The sequence below is a fragment of the Dasypus novemcinctus genome, chromosome X, assembly GCF_030445035.2.
Source record: "Dasypus novemcinctus isolate mDasNov1 chromosome X, mDasNov1.1.hap2, whole genome shotgun sequence".
Lineage (NCBI taxonomy): Eukaryota > Metazoa > Chordata > Mammalia > Cingulata > Dasypodidae > Dasypus > Dasypus novemcinctus.
Window position 1 is genome coordinate 143350159 of NC_080704.1, and position 25573 is coordinate 143375731.

At 36.4% G+C, this 25573-nt stretch overlaps 1 non-coding gene and 1 pseudogene across 1 annotated transcript; one reads left to right on the top strand and one right to left on the bottom strand.

Moving 5' to 3' along the window:
- Positions 1-320: 320 nt before the first annotated feature.
- On the bottom strand, positions 321-424 carry LOC111759395 (U6 spliceosomal RNA). Its single transcript, XR_002793389.1, has one exon. It is a non-coding gene; the product is annotated as a U6 spliceosomal RNA (small nuclear RNA).
- A 10324-nt stretch (positions 425-10748) lies between these two features.
- LOC101423996 (E3 ubiquitin-protein ligase HECTD1-like) lies at positions 10749-17004 on the top strand (annotated as a pseudogene).
- The last annotated feature ends 8569 nt before the right edge of the window (positions 17005-25573 follow it).

The window sequence follows — 25573 nt, forward strand, 5'->3', positions numbered from 1 at the left end:
GATAACTCAGAGGAGCTAGGGCCCATGGGGCAGATGAACACAACTATTTTACTTGCATTTGCAGACACTCTGTTCCTTGTGATCGGTATTGTCCATCATTATCCCATTGTTAGTTGTCCTGGGAGAATCCAAAATACTGTAGAGTAGATTTTTCAATGCAGCTGAAATTCAGGGCTCAATTGGCACATGGACTGATGAAAGATTTACGTCTATGTGGCATATATTTATCAAGTATAGTGCTAATTATAGGTTCCAAGAAAAGGGTAGAAGAGCCAGGTGCAGAGAACTTATAAATGAGTCTAATGTTGCTACATTGAATTCCAAATATGGAATGCATCGTGAATTTCATGTCATCCTTGCACAGGGACCATGCTTATCTTCTCTGTATCATTACAATTTTAGTATATGCTCTGCAGAAGTGAGCATTCCTCCATTGTTTCTAATGTGAAATTAGTGGACAATCTAATTGGGACTCCTTTGTACATAGCATTTAGCTTTTATCTTGCAGATTTCAGAGCTCTTTCCTTGTCTTTTGCATTTGATAGTGGTAATATTATATGATGAGGTGGATTTTTCTTCATGTTTATTCTTTTTGTTATTTGTTAATATATATTCATGTATTTCCTTAAGTTTTGAAAGTTCTCTTCATTATTTCTCTGAATATTCCTTCTGCCCCTTTCCCTTTCTTCTCCTTCTGGTACTCCAATAATGCATGCATTGGAATACATGAGGAGGGCACAGAGGTTTCTTTGGCTATTTTCATTTTTTAAATTACTTTTCTTTCTACTACTCAAAATGATATATTTCAAATGTCCTCAAATTCACTAATTCTTTCGTCTGCCAGCTCCAGTCTGCTCTTTAAACCCTTTGAGGAATTTTCATTTCAGTGATTGTAATCTGCAAATCAAGTAGCTCTGTTTGATTCCTTTTTAAATTTACTCTCTTTACCAAAATTATCATATTGTTCCATTTATTGTTTTCCTAATATACTTCTGCTATTTCTTTATATTTTCCTTCATGCCCTAGAAAAATTTTAGATCATGTATTTGCTGACATTATTCAGTATGTCTGCAGTCTGGAATTGTTCATCAGTATTTCCTGGATTATATTCTTCTTCCTTTGGAAGGACCATCTTTTTCTGATTCTTGGTTTGTCTTGTACTCTTCTGTTGCACATTTTACATTTTAATATTTTAAAATGTTAATTTTGGGATTTATTCACTGAAATATCTTTTTCCTGATTTTTTCATCAGATGTTGATAAGACAGATATTCTTGTGCTTCTAACCTATCAGGACTGTCTGCTCAGGGTGAAGGCAGTGTGCTTGGATTTCCCCATTTTTTTTTATTTAAAAGATTTTTCTATCTATCTATCTATCTATCTATCTATCTATCTATCTATCTATCTATCTATCTCCCCCCCTTCCCCCCCACCACCCCGGTTGTCTGTTCTCTGTGTCTATTTGCTGCATCTTCTTCTTTGTCCGCTTCTGCGCATGGGAATCTATGTTTCCTTTTTGTTGCATCATCTTGCTGCTTCAACTCTCCATGTGTACAGCACCATTCTTGGGCAGGATTCACTTTCTTTCACACTTGGCGGCTCCCCATATGGGGCGCACTCCTTGTGCGTGGGGCTCCCCTATGCGGGGGACACCCTTGCATGGCAAGGCACTCCTTTCACGCATCAGCACTGCGTATGGGCCAGCTCCACACGGGTCTAAGAGGCCCGGGGTTTGAACCGCGGACCTCCCATGTAGTAGACGAATGCCTTAACCACTGGGCCAAGTCCGCTTCCCTCCCCATCTTTCTTGACCATTGCTCTCTCCTTGGCTTTGGGTTATTATTTATTTTGAAGTTCTCTTATTTACAAGAAGTTCTTTGTCCTCTGTTTCCCAAGAGACATTCCTCCTGTCTGAAGCCTGTACGTCTTTGCCTCAGATTGTATACCTCTATAATTTCTTTCACTGCTTTCATTGTCTCAGGTTACTTCTGCCTGGAGGATTTTCCAAAATCCCTCATTCTCAGGGGAAACAGGGCCAAGCACCTACAAAGGCAGCATAGACTGACTCAAAAGTGCCCTGGTAATGGAAACAGGAAGTTTGCCAACGGCTTTTTCTTTAACTCCACAATGCTGAGTTTTCTTAGCTTTATTTCTTGGCCTGCCCAGAAAATGCAGACTTTCAACTAACTGTCCCCACAACCCTGAAGAGGCATAGTATATTTAAGCCTTTTTTACGGTTGTATTTTTCTGGAGCTGGTTGAAACAGTAGCCACTCTGAGGTGCATTCACAGCAATCTGAATTTGCTAATCAAAAGCTGTCATCAGTGTTTGGTTCTGTCCACTCTTGGTATTGACACTTAGTATTTTTATGTCCCTTAATATCAGTAGGCTAGTTAGAGGCTGGACCTCAGAGCTTTCATGAAAGTGGATGTTGGACACTGGTTACCACCACACAGGGATATGTTGGAAACTGACACACAGTGGTCTCGCAAGGAGAAACGTGCTGTTTCCATGGTTATGCCTGCACCCTAAGGTACGCAGTAATTAAGAGTTCCTGGCAGTGGACTTGGCCCAGTGGTTAGGGCATCCGTCTACCACATGGGAGGTCTGCCGTTCAAACACGTGTGGGGCTGGCCCATGCACAGTGCTGATGCACGCAAGGAGTGCAGTGCAACGCTGGCGTGTGCCCCGCGTAGGGGACCCCATGTGCAAGGAGTGTACCCCATAAGGAGAGCCGCCCAGGGCGAAAGAAAGTGCAGCCTGCCTAAGAATGGCGCCGCACACATGGAGAGATGACATAAAAAGATGACACAACAAAAAGAAACACTGATTCCCGTGCTGCTGACAACAACAGAAGCGGACAAAGAATAAGACACAGTAAATAGACACAGAGAACAGACAACTGTGGTGGGGGGGGGGGGGGAAGGGGAGAGAAATAAATAAATAAATAAATAAATAAATAAATAAATAAATAAATCTTTTTAAAAAAAGAGAGCTCCTGACAAACAGGACGAAGCTGTTAAAGGCTGAAAGAAAGGATGAGCGTATACCTTTTGTAGTAAATAGAGCACTTAGACTTTGTACCTTGAGATAAGATTTTTTGACTTCCTTAGACTATAAATAATGCTGATAGTTAACTGCATGTTGCTCTTTCTTCTCACTTAGCCTGGAGTATATATAGAGCCCCTTGTAAACAATAAAATTGTCTGATGAGTCTCTACTTGCAGACCACCTGATCCCAGCTCTCTCATTCATTCTTTCTTTTTCTTTCTTTCCTTCTCTTTCTTTCACACTACTTTTTCTCTTTCTTTCATTCCCAATAACCTTCAGGCCCAAATCTCCAACAGGGTTAAAAATTTACTCTTCCTTTCTGTAATTTTTCTATATCTTTCTCACACTCTTCCCTAGATCCTGCACAGTGTTCTCGCCTCTAAAGTTTCAAATTATTTATGGTCTCTTACTCCACCATCTTCCCATAACGATTTTCATTTGATTTTAATGTGTTTCTTTTAAACAATAAAACTGAGATATAATCTCATCTCATATTTTCAAAATTATCTTACACACATTCATTATTTGGCTGCATCAAAGTTTTGATATGATTTGTTTATTAGCAACGAGTTAATGTTTTCACCTTTCCATCATGTTTTGTTCTTTGACCCATGAGTTATCTCAAATCAAGTTTTGAGCATTGTGTATTTTTTATTTTGTTTTTCAATCCTTGTAAATCTTTGATTTATTAATTTTTAGGCTCTATTGTGAGATATTTCAAAGTATAGCATGGAGCAGAGCTGAAGTAATTCAGTGGCGGAGCACCAGCTTTCCATGTACAAGGCCCTGGGTTCAAATTCTTGTACCTCCTAAAAATTACATCATGGTATTGGTTCCTTTGAGGGCTAAAGAGACCCATGGGAGTTATGGTCATGGCCGATGGGGTTAACTACCAGGGCAGATGGCCCCTCTTTGGAAATGGTGTTTATGTGTGATGAATCTGGACTCAGATGGGATCTCCCTTCATAAGACTTTCATGCTAATGTGCTGGAGGTGCAGTTAATGTTGGGGTTTAAGATATATTTAGGGGATTTGAATCTCTGGACTGACAATGTGATAGCCAGATCCTGAGCCTCAACAGACTCCAGCACCTACAATCTGATTTATTGGACTTACCACACTCAGCTAAGATGGAGGTGAAGGACAACCACCACACCATGGAGCCTAGAGTGATTACAACTGAAAATGGGAGGATTGCATCCAGCATCCAGGTGGAATCTGAGCCTCCTCTTGACATAAAGGTGCAATGGACACAACCAATCCAGTGTCCACATAGAAGAGGTGGCATTGGATTGGGAAAAGTGGACATAATGGACAAAGGGTATGGGGAAAGGCAGGAAGAGATGAGAGGTGGAGGCGTCTTCGGGACATGGAGCTGCCCTGGATGGTGCTTCAGAGGTAATCACCGGACATTGTAAATCCTCACAGGGCCTACATGATGGAATAGAGGAGAGTATGGGCCATGATGTGAACCAATGTATATGAGGTGCAGAGGTGCCCAAAGATGTACTTACCAAATCCAATGGATGTGTCATGATGATGGGAACGAGTGTTGTTGGGGGGGGGGGAGGGGGGGTGGGGGGTGGGGTTGAATGGGACCTCACATATATATTTTTAATGTAATATTATTACAAAGTCAATAAAAGATAAAAAAATTAAAAAAAATAAAAAAATAAATAAATAAATAAAAATTACATCATGGTTATAATTTCTTAGTGATTTACTTCCTTTATCAATATGAAATGTACATACTTACACACATATCTCTGGATCTTTATGTAGTCTGATATCAATAATGTACTTCTGCTTTGTATTGATCATTAGATTCCTGATGCTTTTATCCATCTCTCTAAATATCTATATAGGCTCACTTTAATGCTTCATAATATTTAAGGATAAATATTTTTTTTCTTTAAAAACGTGTAAGAATAAATTTTTGCTGATTTTTTAATCTTTTAATTATTTTCATAATTTATGTTACAGTCACTAATATATACATCTCATTGCATTTAGTAATTTCTATTTACTGTTAATTTTCATCACATATTGTTATTTTCCTCTACTACCCCTTTACTAATGTCTAAAGTTATGCATTTTTTCTATTATTTAATTGGTTGACCTTTGGTATTTTACATGTATTTTTGATGTTTCAAATTTTAATGCTAATTATTTAGTTCTCATTATCCTGTGCTTACTAGAAGGATCTTAGCATATTTTACTCCACTCATATTCGTTTTTAATTATGAGTTACTTTGTTTTAACATTTCCCAGTGTAATATTTAACATTATTATTACTATAAACAATACTTATTATATTCTTCTATGTATTTGCCAGAATTTTGCTCACCATTACTTCTTACACCGAATTATTTTACACTGAAATCTACATTCTTCCTAGAAGGTTTTTGTATAAGTCATTTCAGGAATGGCCTGTGAGCAATAAAATTCATCATGTATTTTTTTCTTTTAATGTAACCTTCATGCTTTAAAAAGTTTACTTGGAAATAGAATCCTAAATTGCATTATTTTCATCTTTACTTTTTGAATAATATCCATTCTCTTTTTGTTTGTTTCTAGAAGTTTCTTTGCAAAATTATTGAAAAATTTTAAGTAATCACTCTTCTCTCTTTGGATGCCGTTAGATTTCCCCATTGTCTTTTGTTTCTTCAGTTTCAATACAATATATCTAAATATGGATTTGTTTTAATTTATCCAATCAAAAATTATTTATCTTCTACAATATGAGGATCAAATATATGTATTTAACTAATTATAGGGATCATCAAATATTATACCTTGAATATTGTTATTTTTTGTTCTTCTCTCTAGGGCTCTATGTCTGTTCAGTTTACAGACAATATCTCTTCACCACTCTTTCATGTTTTATCACTTCATATCTCTGTGATAAAATATGGAAACTTCTTCATATGTACCTTTCAGTTCACTAATTCTTTCTGCAACTGTATATCATCTTCTATTTTTCTATTTATTGGGTTTTAAATTACATTGTCTATATTTTTAACCTCTAGAAAGTCCAGCTAGTGCATCTTTTCTTTGTGTTTTGTTTTTATTTTAAGAAGGCACTAGGGATTGAAACTGGTACTTCATATATGGGAAGGAGGTGCTCAACTACATCCTCTCCAGCATTTTCTTTTTTTAAACACATCATTTTTCTCATATTCTGGAAAGTTTTTCAATTATGACTTAATAATTTTATCCTGCCAATTTCTTGTGTTTTTTAATAGTTGCTTTCTCAAATAAATTGAGTTCTGAGCCTTTTGGTGATTTTATATGCTAATCATCCTCAAAGTTAGACAATTTTTTTATGTTTTCTGATTTTTATTATGATTTCATCTTCAGCAGAGATCTAAATCATTGCTGTTTTCCTCAGTTACTGTGTAGAATTTATTTCAAATCCTTTCATGGAGGGAATAATTCTTATAAATCTCTAGCATTATTTGGATATGTCAGCTATTGTTTTCTGTCTTATCACTTGCATTCAATTCCTTCTGCATACTACTACTCACATAAACACACACACAAAGTGTTCCAATCAATGAAATTGTATTTTCTTCAAACAATCCTTGCTTTTCATTGTCTCTGAGACTTAGCACATGGTAGTACATTGTACTAAATCACTTTTCCCAACTGAATTGACTTATTAATTCCTATTCATTCAGTCGAACCAAAACTTGGTCCTTTTTAATATCTGTTCTGTTAATCTTTTAATTTGCAATTTAAAATCTTGTTCTTGTTTATATTGCCTATTGGTTGTTATCCAAAAGTAAATATTCATTTTTAATTTGTCCATCATGTATCCACAGAATTTGGTATACTGTTTACTATCGTTATATACTTAAAATATTTTAGTTTTAATTTTGCATACCTCTGTGTGATAATTTCTGAAGAGATATTGAAATTACTCTTCGCTTCTTTTGAATATTTTATGGATATTGTGTTGTGATCAAAACAGAAAGAATTTCATAAAAAGAATATATCTATCTGTGTTAAAAGCAGAATAGCGGTCCAGTGAAATAACATTTGAAAAAGCATCTATTGCATTTGAAACAAATGGTGGTCTTGTGAAACCTTTGCAAAAGTACTATAGTAAAATGGAGGGATAGAAGAACTGATGTAATGCTTCTATGGAATATGAAAATTTTCATCATGTCATAGTGTGTTATGTCAGTGTATGGAGACCTGCACAATAAACAAAGGAATATTAAACTCCCATCCTGGGAATCCTGACCTGTACTCAATGAGAGAGACAAGAATTTCTCAAGAATGTAGACAGTATCCAATACAATAAAACAGAGCAATATATCAAACACTCAATATCAATACTTTGAATAACTATGAACCTTATTCTTCAAATATTGAAACTTAGTGGTTACCATTTGTTCCAAGGTTATGGGGAAGGAAAAATTGAATAGATGGAAAAAAGGGAATTATTAGGGTATTGAAATTAGTCTGCATTTTCTGGCATTGATGGATTCTGGGATTATAACTTGTCAAAACCTGCAAAATTTACAGTGCAAAATGTACCCCATAATGTAAACCATTTACCATGGCTATTAGCAGTGCTTCAATATTTGTTCATCAATTGTAACAAATATTCCCTATGCATATAAGATGTTATCAAAATGGGAAAATGGGAAAAGGGAAGGTGGAGTATAGGGCAATCCCCTATATTTTCTATATGACTTTTCTCTAACCTAAACTTCGTTTGAAAATAAAGCAAAAAGCAGGACTATGGGGGGACAAATTAAAGAAATTTTCAATGTACATAAAAGATATCATAACTTATTGGGATGAAAGAAACAATGGAATTTTTTAAATTTTAAATTTTAAAATTTTTATTCTTTAATTTTATTATTTCTGTATTATATTTGTTTTTATTACTATTTAATTTTATCATTTTTGTTATTTTTTATCTTTGTTTTGGGGGAGATTTTGGATTGCAGAAGGGTCACAACTAGAGCAGGAGAGGATCATTGCTATGGTGTTTCTGTGATGATTGATATGTGTGGAAGAGTGTAACTGGGGTTTGCCTAAAGGGAAAATAAATATGTTCAAGATTCATGAAGTATTTTCTCAGTAAGTGGAGATCTACAAAATAAAGTAAATTAATCCCCATCCTAAGCAGACTTGTTACATTCTCTAATAGAGTGGCAAGTATCCCTAGAGTACATGGGCAGTGTCTATTAAAGGAAGACAAACCAATATGCCAGGCTTTTAACATTGATGCTTCTACTTATGAATCTCGTTCTTGAGAAACTCAGACTTGGCTTAGTATTATATATTTCCTAAGAGTTACCTCCTGAAAGCCTCCTTGTTTCTCAAATGTTGCCTCTCTCTAAACCAAACTCAGCATATAAACACACTACCATTCTTCTGGTGTGGGACATGGACTCCTAGGGATAAGCCCTTCTGACATTGAGGAAGTATTACCAAGCACCAACTAGTGATGCATTTGAAAAAAAAATGCATTGACCAATAAAGAGAAATATTAAATACAAATAAGTTTTTATGACGAAGAGTTTTCAGAATTAGTAAGGACATCATTCCAGAGGTTAGGCTTATGCAAGTCTCAGGAGGATGTCACTGAATGCCACAGTAAACTGTGCCTCAAACGGGGGTGCTCCTGAGGCTTCTAGAAACATCTGTACAATATCAGAAAGGCAGACAATCTCAGGAATTCAGCACCCTCTCATTGAGCCTTACCTTGGCATATATTTTCCCTAATGTAACAGAGTTAGACACATAATTTCCTCATACATGCTTATTCTGCCCCTTTTATTTGAACATATAACTAGCATTATACTCATTAAATGTATGTACCAGAGACTTGAATCATATGCCAGTTAAACCTTGAATCTCAGCAGAGTTGCAGCCAACACACACTCTACAATTCATCAGAATCACCTAGGACAACTAGCAAAGTGATAATGATGAACAATGCCCATCCCAAAGAACAGAGTATCTATTACTGCAAGCAAGACAGGTACATCCACCTGCCTCATGGTAATTAAGCTCCCTCTCAAACATTGGGAACCACCACTGTCAAATCCTCAAGACTGAGGGAGGGGAATGCAACTATGGTTTAAAGAAAACATTATTATTCTAACAACGGAGGAACTTATAACATTGATATAAAGACAGTGACTTCCAGAAGTTCTAGGGAGGAGAGGGAAGAATAGGTGTAACATGCGGCATTTTTAGGATATTGGAATTGTTCAGAATGACATTGCAATAATGGATACAGGTCATGATACATTTTGTTAAAACCTATAAAAAGTTGCAGTGCAATGTATAAACTATAATATAAACTATCAACCTTGGTTAGTAGCAACACTTCAATATGTGTTCATCAATTGTAACAAATATACGCATACTAATCAAATGTGTTGTTAGTGGGGAAAGGTGTGGGAGGAGGAGGGGATGGGATATATGGGAATCCCCATATATTTTTGATATAGCATTTATGTAATCTAGAGCTTCTTTAAAAAGACTCTGGAATAGACCTTTATGTTATTTTTTGCTGTTTCTACTAAGATGTATAATGGCTGAGATTTATTTAAAAGAAGAAAGAAGTCTCTTACAGTAGTTATATATGAATTAAGAATTTTTCTACAAAGAGTTGTGATACAAATTGAAACATTATACATTATTTACATTTGCTGTGGCCAGTTTAAGTCAGTTTTTATAAATGCAAGTGAAATGTCATAGTACCATAACTAAATGATGTAATTTCAAAACACTGCTTGTTTGCACTTCATGAGTGCAAACTTTAAGCACTTGTTCATTTCATTTAATATATTTTAAACATGTTTTTATGTTTTTAAGTTATTTAGATTACAAAAATGTTACATAAAATATAGGGGATTCCCATATGCCCTGCTCCCTACACCTCCCATATTTTCCCACATTAGCAACATCTTTCATCTTGCCATAACCAACAAAATTATGTGAGATAGTGTAAACTACAAAGTAAACTATAACCCATGCTTAGGGACAAAGGTCAACATGTTTTCTTTTAGTATATTTAAAAGGCCACAATACTCCTTGCAACTTAGGCATCATACAATAGCTAAATGTCTAAGTGACTTGCAAGCAAGTAGTATCCAAGCAAATACTTTCATTTCTGAGGTAACTGTCAGGGTGAAAAATGCATATAAACAAAGTTAAAACTATTCTTCTTTCCAGGGATTTTTTAATTTCAAAAAACAAAACTCAAGCTTCAGGATCACAATGGATGAGGCCTCCCTGCTCTGCCACTGACAACATCAAGTGGGCCACTGAGTTGCAGGGCCTGAAGAGCTACATGTAGTTTATGGACACTGTACTGGCTGCTGTTGCTTGGGAGAACCTCTCACTTCCCAGTCATGAGGTCCCAGTTGAGGAAGGGGAGGGACTGGGCATGAGGCTTCTCCTGTGAGGCCTGCCCGGCTTGACCTGCATAGCCTGCAGCTTTCTGGGAATTCAAGGGCCTCAGGCAAGCCTGGCTCTGCTGGTGGCCTGCTTAAAGCTGGACTGGAAGAGTCTGGGACAAGCCTGGGAGGACACTACAAAAATTTGGTTCTAGCCAATATAAAAGAGAATTTATAAACACAAATTGATCAGTCCTGGACGTTTAAAGGACCTTTCCTTTTACTTCTAAAAATTTAAGCAAAGAGGTTTTTAAAAACTGTAGCACATATGGGTCTGGAAATATTTATATATTGGCTACAGATAGGATGAGGAAATGAAAGCAATAGGCAATTAATAGCCCTTGAACTGCTGTGCATGTTGCTTTTGAAGTCTGACAACATGGATCATTGTTTTGAAATGTGTATTCTTCCCACATTCTTACCAGTTCTTTGCAAAATTTTTCTTAATGAAAGTGCTCGAGACAATGCCTTAGAGGTGACAGCACATGCAATAGCATACTATCTGGATGTATCTGCAGAATGCACTAGAAGGATTGTTTGGGTAGATGGAGCTATAAAAATCTTTGTAATCATGTGTTTGTAGTTGAACTTAATAAAAGGATAAGCAATGACTTAGCTGAACACTGTATAAAAGTGTTAGAGCTGATATGTACTATGAATCAGGAGCAGTTTTGAGGCCGGTGGTTTGAATTATGTGTTGATCTTCATTCATGACAGAGGACACATTGTTCACTAAAGTATTTGCACTCTTCCATGACTGTGGCATTGGCTCTTCAGGAAAATGGAATATCAAGATTCTTCTTTAGAAATGTGTGTTGAAACTCTGACTAGTTTATTAAAACATGAAGATCACCAGGTTTCAAATGGAGCTCTGCAATATTTTGCATCACTATCTGACTGACTTGCCCACCATTGTGTTAGCCCACCTCCATTAACCAAACGTGGATTAACTGAGCTGTTATCTTGAATGCCTGCTGCTGGTGGTACTGCATTAGTGCCATCATCAGGATGCAAACCAGGTCACCACACCTCAGGTGCATCTTCCCCAACTGTAGATTCCAAATTGAGTAACCAAGTGTCAACGTTTGTAAGTCTGCTATCAACACTTTGCAGAGGCTCTCCAGTAGTTAGCCATGATCTCCAGAGGTATGTAAGCTTCCAGATTCAATTGAAATTACTTTGCAAGGTGATGAAAGATGTGTGCTTGATACCATGCATTTGGTAGACTTTCTCTTGGTACTAATATTTAATGTACAGAAGGCTTTGCAAAAGTCTAGGACTGGGTCTATAGGCAGAATTCCAGGACTTTGGAGACTAGATAGTTTCGGGGAGCACTCACATCAGCAGCTTATGGACGGTATTTAAAGTAAAGATACCAAAGCATCTGCAGTGTATACAGGAGCCTTTGAAGTTAATTTTATGGATGATGAGGGTCAGACTTTATTAAATTGGGCCTCTGTTTATGGAACTCAAGAAGGAGTAGAGTTTCTTTTTGAGAGAGGTGCTTATGATAATAAATGTCAAAGGTTATCATCATTACATTAGGCTGCATATTGGAAGGCCTCAAGTAGCAAAAATTCTGTTAAGGCATTAGGAAAAGCCAGATCTGAGAGATGAATATGGAAAAACTCCAATAGATAAAGCTTGAGAAAGGGGCCAGAGTGAAGTAGTATCTATTTTATAGTCTCCAGGTGATTGAATGTGTCCAGTTAATAAATGAGATGATAAGAAAACTAAAGATATAAGCAAAGTTGAAGAAAAATGTCATGAGCCCAAAGGAGATCTGGAAATAGCACCCAAATACTTGAAAAGTTTATTGCCAGTGTTAGTAAAAACATTTCAGCAAACTATGCTGCCATAAATAAAAAAGCAAGTCTTGATCTAATTCAGAAAATGATTCATTTTTGCTCTGAAACACTCTGAAAAGATGTTTGCGATTCTAATGTTGGTCACAGTTTGCCTAAAATACTATTTAAAATCACTGAAATTGTTCTTGATGGCTGCTTGCTAGCTTTGCAGATTATAAGATATTTAGTAGATAAAGGTGGCAATATTTTTTTTAGTTCAGCTAGTAATACTAGGTGTAATTAGCAAAGTTATCAATTCTGGCAGGTCCTTATCCTGATGGTGATAATGAAGAAAGATCAAAACCATAAAAAAAGAAGATGAACTACAAGAAGATGCTAAAGAATTGCAGAAAGGTAAGCTATATCATTGGACAGACTGGTCAATCATTAGTGCAATGGACAATTTATATTTCTGGAGTGATGCAGCCGCCTTGGAATTGTTTAATGATAGTGATAGATGGTTCTCGTTTATCCTGGATGAAAAACTTGTGTCATGTATTCAAGTGGTAGTCCAAAAGAAAGTGAAATATTAGAGAAGTTACAAAGAGCCCGAAGCCAAGTAAAGCCATCTAATTTAAGTCAGTCTATCCTCTCAACACCAAGACTCATTAAACTTTCTGTAGCCAATGGTCACTAACATGATTGAATGAAGGAGAAATTGCTATTCACATCTCAGATGGTCAGCAATCTGCTACATTGAAAAACTATCTACCTGTTTTTGTATTTTAATCTATTAGAGGAATTAAACATTCATTCACTGCATATATTTCTTTGGGTACAAATTTTGTGACTGGCTGTTCTGGCAAAAGAGGCAGGAAATTGAAAAATAAGTTAGAAAAGACAAGGCAAAATATATGAACTATTGCTTGAGATTTATATGATGATCACATTAAAGCTGCTGAAACCATGCTTCTTGGATGAGTGGTAACACTAAGAAACACAGCAAATCAGATTTATCTTGGGAACTTCATACACATAGACAATGTATTAAGGGTGAAAATACTTGGAGAGATTTAATTAAAGCAGTTTTAGAGAATCTAATTGTACCTTTGAAATATGAAAACACAAGTTCACCATATAAATTGTGCAGTAGAGACTTGGTGAAAGCACTTCTATTTTAAATAATAGCGTGGATTTAGATATGATACAAGATTGTAGTCAACTTGTAGAAAGAATAAATATTTTCAAAACAGTTTTTAGTGAAAATGAAGGTGATGAAAGTCATCCAACAGTTGTACTAATTAAAAAGTTAATAGTTGTACCTCTCCATTTGTATGATACACGAGGATCCATGTATTATCTTCAGATACTTACAAGAAAATTAAGGTTTTGTTTAGAGTATGCTCCTGGTAAAACTGAATTGACAGATCAAACTGGCAGAATGTTGAAAATGGAACTCTTAGCTATGGTTGAATCTCTAGAACTGTATCTATTGAAAATGATAACAAAGTGGTAGTATGATTTTGACCAAATCGTATTTGTATCTGTTTCAAAATTAAGAGATGGTCAAAATTTTACATTTTGGTATCAGCATGATTTTGATGAAAATGGAATCATTTACTGAGTTGGAACAACATATGAATGTGTAAACCCAGTTTCTTATGAATTTGTAGTAACATCCTCAGAAAGAGGAAATGTATATTATGGCCACTAGAATACATAATAATTGTGATAATTCAGCTTTTAATTGCCATAGCACTGATGATAAAATGCTTCGTTTGCCACAGATCTGGGTCCATCAGTGATACCATCAGTATCTACATGTAGTCTTGCTCATGGTTATGGAGAGCATGTACTGAGAAATTGGGTTTTCCAGGTATCCAAAGATGGAAAAAATTGGACCTCTATGTATTTACATGTTGATGACTGCAGTCTCAATGAACCAGGGTTAACCAGCAACCTGGCCTCTCGAACCACCAAAAGTTGAGAAGCAGGGATAATGACTTGTGATGGGGAAGAATACCAATGGAAAAACACATTACCTCTCACTCTCTGGATTTGAAATTTATGGAACCATTAATGGAGTATGTGAAGATCAGCTAGGAAAATTTGCTAAGGAAGCTGAAATGAATCATAGAAGGCAAAGATATCTAATACCCCCCCAGGTTCTGAAATAAATGGTTCCAGGGATTTGTGTAATCAGAGGTCTGGATTGGAAATGACAAGATCAGGTTGACAACACACAGGGAGATGGTACTGTCACAGGAAAAGTGCATAATGGCATAATGCAATCATGGAGCATCTTGGTGATAAAACAATTGTCCAGACAAGATATCTGCTGCTACATGCTCCTTAAGTAGAGAAGGAAGCAGCAGTTCGGCATGTAGCATGGCCAGTAGCAGTGATATCTTCATGGAGATCAGAAATTATAATGGAACACATTACAGTTTCAGCAGCTAATTTCTTGAACTGATTGTTGTTCTTTCATCTGCTGAAAACGTTCCTCAAGCAGAAGTAGAGTGATCTTCCAGTGCAAGCACCTTCACCTTAACAGCAGAAATGGAAAGTGTAAAGGCTGAAAGGAAGTTGGACACTCATATTTCTGTTCATACTCCTGGGGAGTCTAATGCAATATACATGGGAATTGTTAGTATTATCACTCCTGATGTTAGTTCAGTACCTGAGTTAACTATTAATGAAGCAGCTTGACAGCAACCTATTACCTCTTCAGCAAGTAAAAGTACATTTCTCAAAAGAAACACCTAGCTTAGAGAGGTGTGTAAGGAGAATGGCAAACATAGCATGGACTAATGCCAAGAACAACCTGAAACTAAGCTGAAGCAATAGTGATAATGACACTAATACTTTGGGGAGGAATGGGATGAGCACAGCAACTTCTCTTTTGGGTACTCAGAGTTTCCCTAAGTTAACCACACCTGGTACAATGTCAACAGTAACTATGTTAACATCCAGTTTTATGAGCAGCAGCAACATAGCTAGAGCAACAACAGTTTTATCAGTTTACCAGTCATTAAGTGATCATTTAACCACCAGCCTAAAATCTGAGGAATCATTGGCACTGGTCAGTGGGTCTCGGCTAGATTGGTGTGAAAGAGCACTAGCAAGTGCCCTTTTCTAATTCCGTTTGAAACAAGACAGCTTTATCTCACATGTGCAATATTTGGTGAATCAAGAAAAATAGTACAGCTACAAAACCAGTGAGGAGCCACTGTGGAATAAACAAGGACCACAAGCATTGCAAGGCAAGATGATTGTGGACAGGTTTGAAGTGATTATCACAAACATGAAAGAGTAAAATTTCTGCATAGTGAATCACTGATGAAATGCACAGGGAATGCAATGCAAATATATGCAGATAGGAAATCATTTCTTGAGATTGTATTTTTAGGAGAAGAAGGCACTGGATTGGAACTCGCATTAGAGTTTTAAGTTTTGTTGACACAAGAATTCCAGAGAATCAACTTGATAACTTGACATTGTGCTGATAAGTTTACAGATGATGAATCTTGTCACGTTGATCTTAGGGGTGGACTGAAACCTCATGGATACTATGTTCAGAGATCATACAGTCTGTTCTCAGCACTATTTCCACAAAATAGTGATTAATTTAAAAGAATAATGAAACTTTTTCATTTCCTTGGAATTTTCATGGCTGAACGCATTCAAGACAATGGAATTTGGACTTACCTATCTCTAACGTTTTCTTTAAACTTAGGTGTATAGGTGACAATAAAAGCAATATCAGTAAACCTATTTAAGAGTCACAAGATGAAAGAGATTTACACTGTACTGAAAGTCAATCTGAAGTATCTACAGAAGAATTTCATGATTCGCTTTCAGTAGGAAGCTTTGAAGAGGATTCAAAATCAGTGTCTATTCTCTATCTACCCAAATCTAAACCTCCAGCATGGGAAGGGTTTGCATCCAGTGTACCTACACAGAAGCAATTTTTGAAAAGAAATGAAAGATCTTACTATCAAAAGGTATCATATTTTAAACAACAAAGGTCTTTCTGAAGATGAGAATTACACTAAATTACAGAAATTATTACTGAAGAATCCATCAGTTTCTGGGCCTCCACTTAGCACAGAGGACATATGTTTAAATTCCCATTTCTGCTCATCCTCAAGTATATATGGTTTTATAGCTATCTATCTCAAGCCAAGTGATGAAGATGAGTTGATAACAATGTATAATGCAGAGGAGTGTGGATTTGATGTTTAACTTCTGTATGCATACGGGTATTCAGAAACAGATGGAATCCTTTAGAGATGGCTTTAAAGAAAGTTTCTTTTCTTCCATTAGAGAAACTAAGTTCCTTCAGCTATGAAGAAGTCCAAATTTTCCTTGGTAGAAATTAATCAACTTCCTGGGCACCTGAGGATATTCTCAATTACACTGAAACTAAGATGGACTATACATGTGACAACACTGTTTTACTTAGGTTTGTGAGAGTTTTATGTGTCATTTCTTCAGATGAAAGAAAAACATTCCTGCATTTTGCCACTGGTTGTTCAACCCTACCTCCAGGTGGACAGGTAAACTTGCATCCCTGTCTTAGAGTTGGTCATGCCCAAAGTTGATACTACTGATGCAAGCTATCCATCAGTGAATACTTGTTTGTATTATCTTAATTTGACTGAATAGACTTCCAAAGAAATCATGAGAGAGTGCCTGATAGCTGCTACAACGGGGAAGTTGTTTCATCTCAATTGAGCTTTAAAGTGCAATGGAGCCCACAAAATGGAGTAATAAAGTATGGATTAGAGTGGACTTATTGATATTCTATTCTGGAACTATTGTGATTAGTAATGGAAGTAAATGTAGCATTGATGTGGAGAAAGTGGCCAGGGTAGCTGCTGAGGGTAACGAGTGGGAAGAAGAGATGTGATGTGGGGGCATTTTCAGGACTTGTAGTTGTCCTGGATGATACTGCAGGGACAGTTACTGGACATTGTATGTCCTCCCATGGCCCACTGGGTGGACTGGGAGAAAGTGAAAACTATAATGTGGACCGTTGACCATGTGGTGCAGCAGTGGTCAGAGTTGTATTCACCAAGTGCAATGAAAGTCCCATGATGATGGAGGTGGTTGTTGTTATGGGAGGAGGGGGTGAGGGGGGTGGGAGATATAGGGAGACCTCATATATTTTGAATGTAACATTTAAATAAATAAAGACAAAAAAGAAAAAAAATAATTAAAAAATAATAAAGCACAATGGAAGACACCAGAGACTTCTTAAGTACTAGTGAAACCTCTTTTGCTTGTGTGCAAAGGAGTACATGACCCTCTACACTGATGGCACTTGCATTTTTTCCCACATTTAAGGCTTTAAGAGCATGTAGAATAAGTTTGTTAGCAGCTAATAACAAAAATAAATCCTTTAGCTAGCCACTCTGCAAGTATATATCACAGAACATTGTTGCTACAAGGGCTTACATGGCTGGAGTAAGGTGGTCCTACTTGACTGTTCCAAAGAGGAGCTTCTCAGAACTTCATTGTTAACTGGTAAATTTCTATAAGTGTGTTTGTGTAAAGATTTTTATTTCACACCCCATACATTATGCTGCCATGACTAATCCTTGTTTTGCTGGCTTCTAAGTTACTTGGTCAAAAATCCTGCTTTCTTAGAACATAGTGTTAATAAGCATCTCAAGCATTTTCTTTTCTTTTCAATGATTCCTGCACTATCTGAGTACTCTAATATTCTCTCTTGTTTGGTATATAATCATGCACACTGTTTTTATTTCTTTAAGGTGGGAGTGCATTTTTTATTTGCTAAATGCTGTACTATAAAGAACAAATCCTTAAGTGTGTTTGTGCAGCTCGAAAGTAAAGATATATTAAGAAAAGAAAAGAAAAACACTGGACTAGGTGCAAGACACACTTAAAGCAAGTTTTAATCTTTGTTGTATTTTCTTTGTATACTATAAACATCTATTTTAGTTGTTGCAGTTTAAAGTAAAAATTTTCCAAAATGTATGCTCAACAATAATCATTAAAATGTTTGCAGTGAAAAACAAAAATGAAAATTCAAGCTTCAATATATAAGTAGAGGGTTTTGCAAGGAAACTGAAAATAAGTTTCAGAATTTATGACCATATTTCTAATATAGTTGGTAAGTCTGTCTCTCTATGTTCTATGTGCTCAGAGCACTCATTTTTATACACACACACACACACACACACACAATCCGTGTATCTCACTGCCAACAAGCTTCCTTTACTGAGCTATTAATTTTTGTCTTGCTTATATTTTGTGGTTACTGTGAATACTGTCTCTGGACCATCTCTATTTGATCTTACAGACCAAGATCAAATATCCTATACCCTTTGACTAACTCAATCTCTACGTCTCAATTCCAAATTTGCTGAAGAAAAATAAGTATATAGTCTCAATATGAGTCATGTAGATGACCTTTGTACTATTAATTACAGCCAAAACAGAGAGTTAAATGATATCTGGCCTGTAGCTCTGACAAAAAACTTAAGAATGAGCTCTATGTAGAGTGGTAAGAATAGGCATCTTCAATTAAACTCTGAATATAGTATATTGGAGTGATCAACAAATACACAAGGTATGTATCTTCCTCCCTTCCTCTATTCCAACTGGCAAGCATCTTTCAATGTCAACCCTACATTTCTACTCCAAGGAAAATTTTGACATGAAATTAACAAAATTAAAGTTATTTGCAGTGTGTATATGTGTGTTTTTATGTGAGTGTGTATAGCTAGATGATAAACAGGTAGATTTTTCTAGAGATATTTTACTTTAAAGACTTTGTAATTTTATTTATTGGTAATTATGAGTAAAACATGGCAAATGTTGAAATTGATATTTGAATCAACATAAATGTAAACACTTTTATTTGGAAAACAACCCTTACAAAATATCTGCCTGGCACAATTTCATATTTCTGAAGTCTTATTTTTAGCATCCTCTTAAAGATTTTGTAAATTCATTTTGATATATTGCTTTTCAAACTTGTATTTATGTACATATGATTGGATTTCCTATAGATTTATTGCTAGAAAATTTATAAAGGCATATGGATAAACATAAATCTGAAATATATGCTAATTTAGCATTAGGAAGACATATTCCTTGAAAGCCCACATGATAATCTATCCAGAATATCCCATTATATAAAAAATACATTTATTGTATATATTTTATGTGCCAGAAAATGTTCTGTAATTTATATGCCTTAACACAAAATAAATTTTGAATAAATACTTATTGAATCGAATTGAATTCAGGTGAAACTGAAAGGGATGTTTTCTTCAAGACTCTATATTGTTTAAATTTATGATTGGTTGATAATTTCTTTCTGGAGTTATTCTCTATGTCAAAAAGAAAAAAAACTCTTGTAAAGAATAAAAATTAGATTACTCATAAAATTCTGAACATTTAAAAATTAGAAATTATTTATATGTGTATTACATACATACAAACTATGCATGACATAATTAGATTAACTATTTTTTTTCCAAATTCTACTCAATTTATTCATTTTAAAAAAATATTACATTAAAAAAATATGAGGTCCCCATTCATCCCCAACGCCCCCACCCCACCACTCCCCCCACAGTAACACTCTCCCCCATCATCATGACACATCCATTGTGTGCATCTGGTGAGTACATCTCTGGGCATCCCTGCACGCCATGGCCTGTGGTCCACACCATAGCCCACACTCTACCATGTTCCATACAGTGGGCCATGGGAGGACATACAATGTCCGGCAATTGTCCCTGGAGCACCACCCACGACAACTCCAAGTCCCGAAAATGCCTCTACATCTCATCTCTTCCTCCTATTCCCCACACCCAGCAGCCACCATGGCCACTTTTTCCACACCAATGCCACATTTTCTCAATAATTAACCACAATAGTTAATGAATAGGATATCATTAAGTCCACACTAATCCTTACTGTATTCCTCCTTCCTGTGGACCTTGGCTTGGTTGTGTCCATTCCACATCTATGTCAAGAGGGGGTTTAGATTCCACATGGATACTGGCTGCAATCCTCCTGCTTTCAGTTGTAGGCACTCTAGGCTCCATGGTGTGGTGGTTGTCATTCTTCTACTCCATGTTAGCTGAGTGGAGTAAGTCCAATAAATCAGAGTGTAGGAACTGAAGTCTGTTGAGGCTCAGGGCCTGGCTATCATATTGTCAGTCCAGAGATTCAAATCCCCTAGATATAATTTAAACCCCAGCACCAACTACAATTCCAGTAAAGTAGCATGAAAGGCTTGTGAAAAGAGATCCCATCTGAGTCCACCTCCATCATGCAGAAACACCAGCTCCAAAGAAGGGCCAACTGACATGGCAGTGAACCCCATCTGCCATGACCATAGAACCTGTGGGTCTCTTTAGCCCTCAAAAGGACCAATATCTGGGTTTGTATCTACTTTATCTGCATCTGAGACTCTGCTCAGGTGTGCATAAGGGCAATCCTTCTGACAACCTCCAGACTCTTTTTTAGAGACTCATAGCCATATGAACTCATTTGTCCTTTCTATTTCCCCCTTACTTTAGGTCAAACAGCATTTTTAACTGCTGTTATTATATTTAGACAGGGATATTCTGCTGGTCTGCATTGAACCTTTAATTTAAACTCGTTTTCTAGTTATTTCCTCAGCTGGTACTTGGTAGTGATCCCTCGGTGCCAGGGAGGCTCATCCAGAGGTGTCATGTCCCATCCTGGGTGGAAGGCATTGCATTTACATGCTGAGTTTGGCTTTGAGAATGGCCACATTTGAGTAACACGGAGGCTGTCAGGAGGGAACTCTTAGGCACAGTGCTGGTCTAGGCCTTGCTCTTATTTCAGGTGTATAGGCTCACAAGCATAGTCATTAGTATCAGGGGCTCACTGTTGGACCCTCATTCCTTCCTGGTCCTTACCGTTGCACCTGGGGGACTGCTGCTGCTTCCCTAGGGACCATGAGAGAGCCCCCCCCAGCCAGGAACTCAGTACCACCCAGGTGTTGTTTTTAATTTTTTCCACTATGAGTATATCCAAACATTTCCATGCACCCTGGACACATGCCCTGTATAACTCCCTGTCAACCATATATCACCTGTCAATAACATCCCATACCAGTATTCCCCCACTGCCCTTGTCGAACCACTCTGTGATCCAAAACTTCTTGAAAAGTGAAGCCCAATGTAATGTCAGATTCCCTTACTAGTAAAATGGAATATAGCGATGAGTTTAAATTTTAGGTATAGAATACATATTGATTTGGAAAGTTCTATATCCTTTTTCTTTTCTTTTTTCCTAATTATTGAGCTTCTCTTCACAGGAGCCTTAGATCACAGTATTCATCTATAAAATATACAGTACTCCCACATATCCATTATAAAACCTTTTCCCTTCCACAGTGATAATCTTTTAACTTATTCATATCATATTTCCTGAAACTGATGTACAGATATTGAGACAATAGCTTTCAAACAAGGTAACATTTGTGTTTACATTGTGGTTCCTACTTTAGTCTATACAATTTTCTAAATTTTTGCATTATGGTTTACAGTATTAGTCTGTCGTCCCCTATATGTTTTTGGTGTAATATTACATGTTTTATATCCATCCTTGTGTACTCTTATGAAACACTTCTTTTGCCCTCACATTTACTGTGGTTCCATCTATTCAATATCTAATTCCCCCTCCCCTTGGGACCCACAGTGACAGTCAATCTTAATTTCTTGAGGAGCCATGTTCAGCAATACTTGCAAGACTGTTGAGGGCTTGACTTGCTCAACTGGCCTAATGCCCTGGGAGCCACTGTTTCTCTTGAGAGATGCAGTTCCCTCTATTTGATGGCATTAGTCCTCCCCAGGATGTGGGTCTACCTTCACTCTCATTCTATGGGTCTCTGCCCAATGGTCTAACCCACTCTGGCAAAATGAGCATTCAGATATTCCCAAGGAGTCTATCCTGTGTCAGATTATCCCTTTTGAGTATCTTAAACAGGTAACTTTCCTAATTATATTTTGAAAAGTTTTTCTCAGCGTTTTACTTTCAATGAACAACTGACAGTCTCTTATGTTTGTATGTTACCCCCCTCCCCCCAATTTCTTGGGCAATATTACCCATCCGCCCATCCCTAGCCCCCCTCAAACCCGCAAAGCCCCATCTAAAGGTAATCTTATGCCCCCATTTTATCTCTTCCTTGTGCACATACTTACCACCAGCTGATCATAGATTTCACCCTTGTAGATGTCAGCTTACATCTTTCCTTGACCCCCCGATTTCCTGTAGCCTATCTTCCAGTCTCTACCTCTCTGAGGCAGCTTGCTTATTTCATATCATTGAGGTCATGAAGTATTTGTCCTTCAATGCCTGGGTTTCTTCACTCAACATAAGGTTCTCAAGATTCATCCATGTTATCACGTGTGTTTGTAGTGTATTTTTTCTTAAAGCTGAGTAGTATTCCGTTGTATGTATATACCACATTTTTTTGATCCACTCATCTGTTGATGGGCATTTGGGTTGATTCCAATTTTTGGCGGTAGTGAACAATGTTGCTATGAATATTGGTGTACATATATCGGTTTGTGTCCTTGTTTGCAGTTCTGCTGGGTACCTACCCAGCAGTGGTATTTCTGGGTCATATGGCAAATCTACAGTTAGTTTTTTGAGAAACTGCCAAACTGTCCTCCAGAATGGTTGGATTCTTCTGCATTCCCACCAGCAGTGGATGAGTGTTCCCATTTCTTCACATCCTCTCCAGCATTTGTATTCTTCTGTTTTTTCCATAGCTGCCAATCTTATGGGAGTAAGATGGTATTTCATTGTAGTTTTGATTTGCATTTCCCTGATAGCTAAAGATTTGGAGCATTTTTTCATGTGCTTTTTAGCCATTTGTGTTTCTTCTTTGGAGAAGAGTCTGTTTAAATCTTTTTTTCCATTTTTAAAATGGGTTATCTTTTTTAATTTTCAAGATGTAGGAATTCTTTATATATGCAAGTTATAAGCCTCTTATCATATATATGGTGGCCAAATATTTTCTCCCATTGTGTAGTTTCTTTTTTTGACTTTCTTGACGAACTCCTTTGAGGTGCAAAAGGCTTTAATTTTGTCAAAGTCACATTTATCTATTTTTCCTTTTGCTTCTTGTGCTTTTGGTGTGATGTTCATGAAGCCATTTCCTATTACAAGGTCTTGTAGATGTTTCCCAATACCATGCTGTGTTCATTACTGTAGCTTTGTAGTATGTTTTGAAGTCAGGTAGTGTGATTCCTCCAATTTCGTTTTTCTTTTTCAATATGTCTTTGGCTATTTGGGGCCTCTTTGCTTTCCAAATAAATTTCATAGTTTTTCTAGTTCCTTAAAGAAAGTTGTGTTGATTTTTATTGGGATTGCATTGAATGTGTAGATCTGTTTTGGTAGGATAGACATCTTAATAATATTTAGTCTTCCTATCCATGAACGGGGAATATTCTTACATTAATTTTGGTCTTCTTTGATTTCCTTGAACAGTATTGTATAGTTATCAGTGTATGAGTTTTTTACTTCTTTAGTTAAATTTATTCCTAAATATTTGATTCTTTAATTTACTATTGTAAATGGTATTTGTTTCTTGATTTCCTCCTGATCTTGCTCATTATTGGTGTACAGAAATGCTACTGATTTTTGCCCATTGATCTTATAACCTACGACTTTACTAAACTCATTTATGAGTTCTAGAAGCTTTGTTTTAGACCTCCTCAGGTTTTTCTATGTGTAGGATCATGTCATCTGCAAATAATGAAATTTTGACTTCTTCCTTTCCAATTTGAATGCCTTTTATATCTGTTTCTTGTGTCAGTGCTCGAGCAAGTACTTCTAAGACAATGTTCAATAGAAGGGGAGAGAGTGGGCATCCTTGTCTTGTTCCTGACATTAAAGGGAAGGATTTTAAGATTTCTCCATTGTAAATGATGTTGGCTGTGTGTTTTTCATATATACTCTTTATCATGTTCAAAAAATTTCCTTGTATTCATATCTTTTGGAGTGTTTTTGTCAATAAAGGGTGTTGTATTTTGTCAAATGCTTTTTCTGCATCTATAGATATAGTCATGTGATTTTTTTCCTTAAATCTGTTTATGTGGTGTATTACACTGATTGATTTTCTTATGTTGAAACGTCCTTGCATACCTGGAATGAATCCCACTTGGTGGTGGTGTATAATTCATTTAATGTGTTGTTGAATATGATTAGCAAGTATTTTGTTAAGTATTTTTGCGTCTAGCTTCATTAGAGAAATTGGTCTGTAATTTTCCTTTCATGTGGTGTCTTTGTTTGGCTTTGGTACTAGTGTAATGTTGGCATCATAGAAGGAGTTAGGCAATGTTCCTTCTGTTTCGATTTTTTCGAAGAGATTCAGCAGGATTGGTGTTAGTTCTTTCCGGAATGTTTTGTAGAATTCACCTGTGAAGCCGTTTGGTCCTGGGCTCTTCTTAGATGGGAGGTTTTTAATGACAGTTTCTATATCTTTACTTGTGATAGGTTTGTTGAGATCATCAGTTTCTTCTTTCATCAATATAGGCTGTTTATGTGTTTCTAGGAATTTGTCCATTTCCTCTGAATTGTCATTTTTGTTGGAATATAGTTTTTCAAATGATCCTCTTATGATAGTCTTTATTTCTGTGGGGTCAGTGGTAATATCTCCTTTCTCATTTCTTATTTTGTCTATTTGCATCTTCTTTCTTTTTTTCTTTGTTAGTCTCGCTAAAGGTTTGTCAATTTTATTGATCGTCTCAAAAAACCAGCTCTTGGTCTTGTTTAACTTTTCAAGTGCTTTCTTATTTTCTATTTCATTTAGTTCTGCTCTTATCTTTGTTATTTCCTTCCTTCTTCTTCCTGTTGGATTACTTTGTTTTTTTTTTTTTAATATCTCCAAATGTGCAGTTAGTTCTTCAATTTTTGGTCTTCTTTTTTGATGTATGAATTTATGGCTATAAATTTCCCTCTCATTATTGCCTTTGCTGCATCTCATAAATTTTGTTATGTTGTGTTATCATTACCATTTGTTTCAAGGTAGTCATTGATTTCTTTTCAGAATTCCTCTTTGACCCACTGTTTTTCTAAGAGTGTGTTGTTTAATTTCCATATCTTGGTGTGAAATCTGAGCCTCTGGCCTTTACAGATTTCCAGCTTCACTCCACTGTGGTCAGAGATATTATTTTGTATGATTTTGATCTTTCTCAATTCATGAAGCCTTTCTTTGTGGCCTAGCATATGGTCTATCTTGGAGAATGATCCATGTGCACTTGAGAAAAATGTATATCCTGCT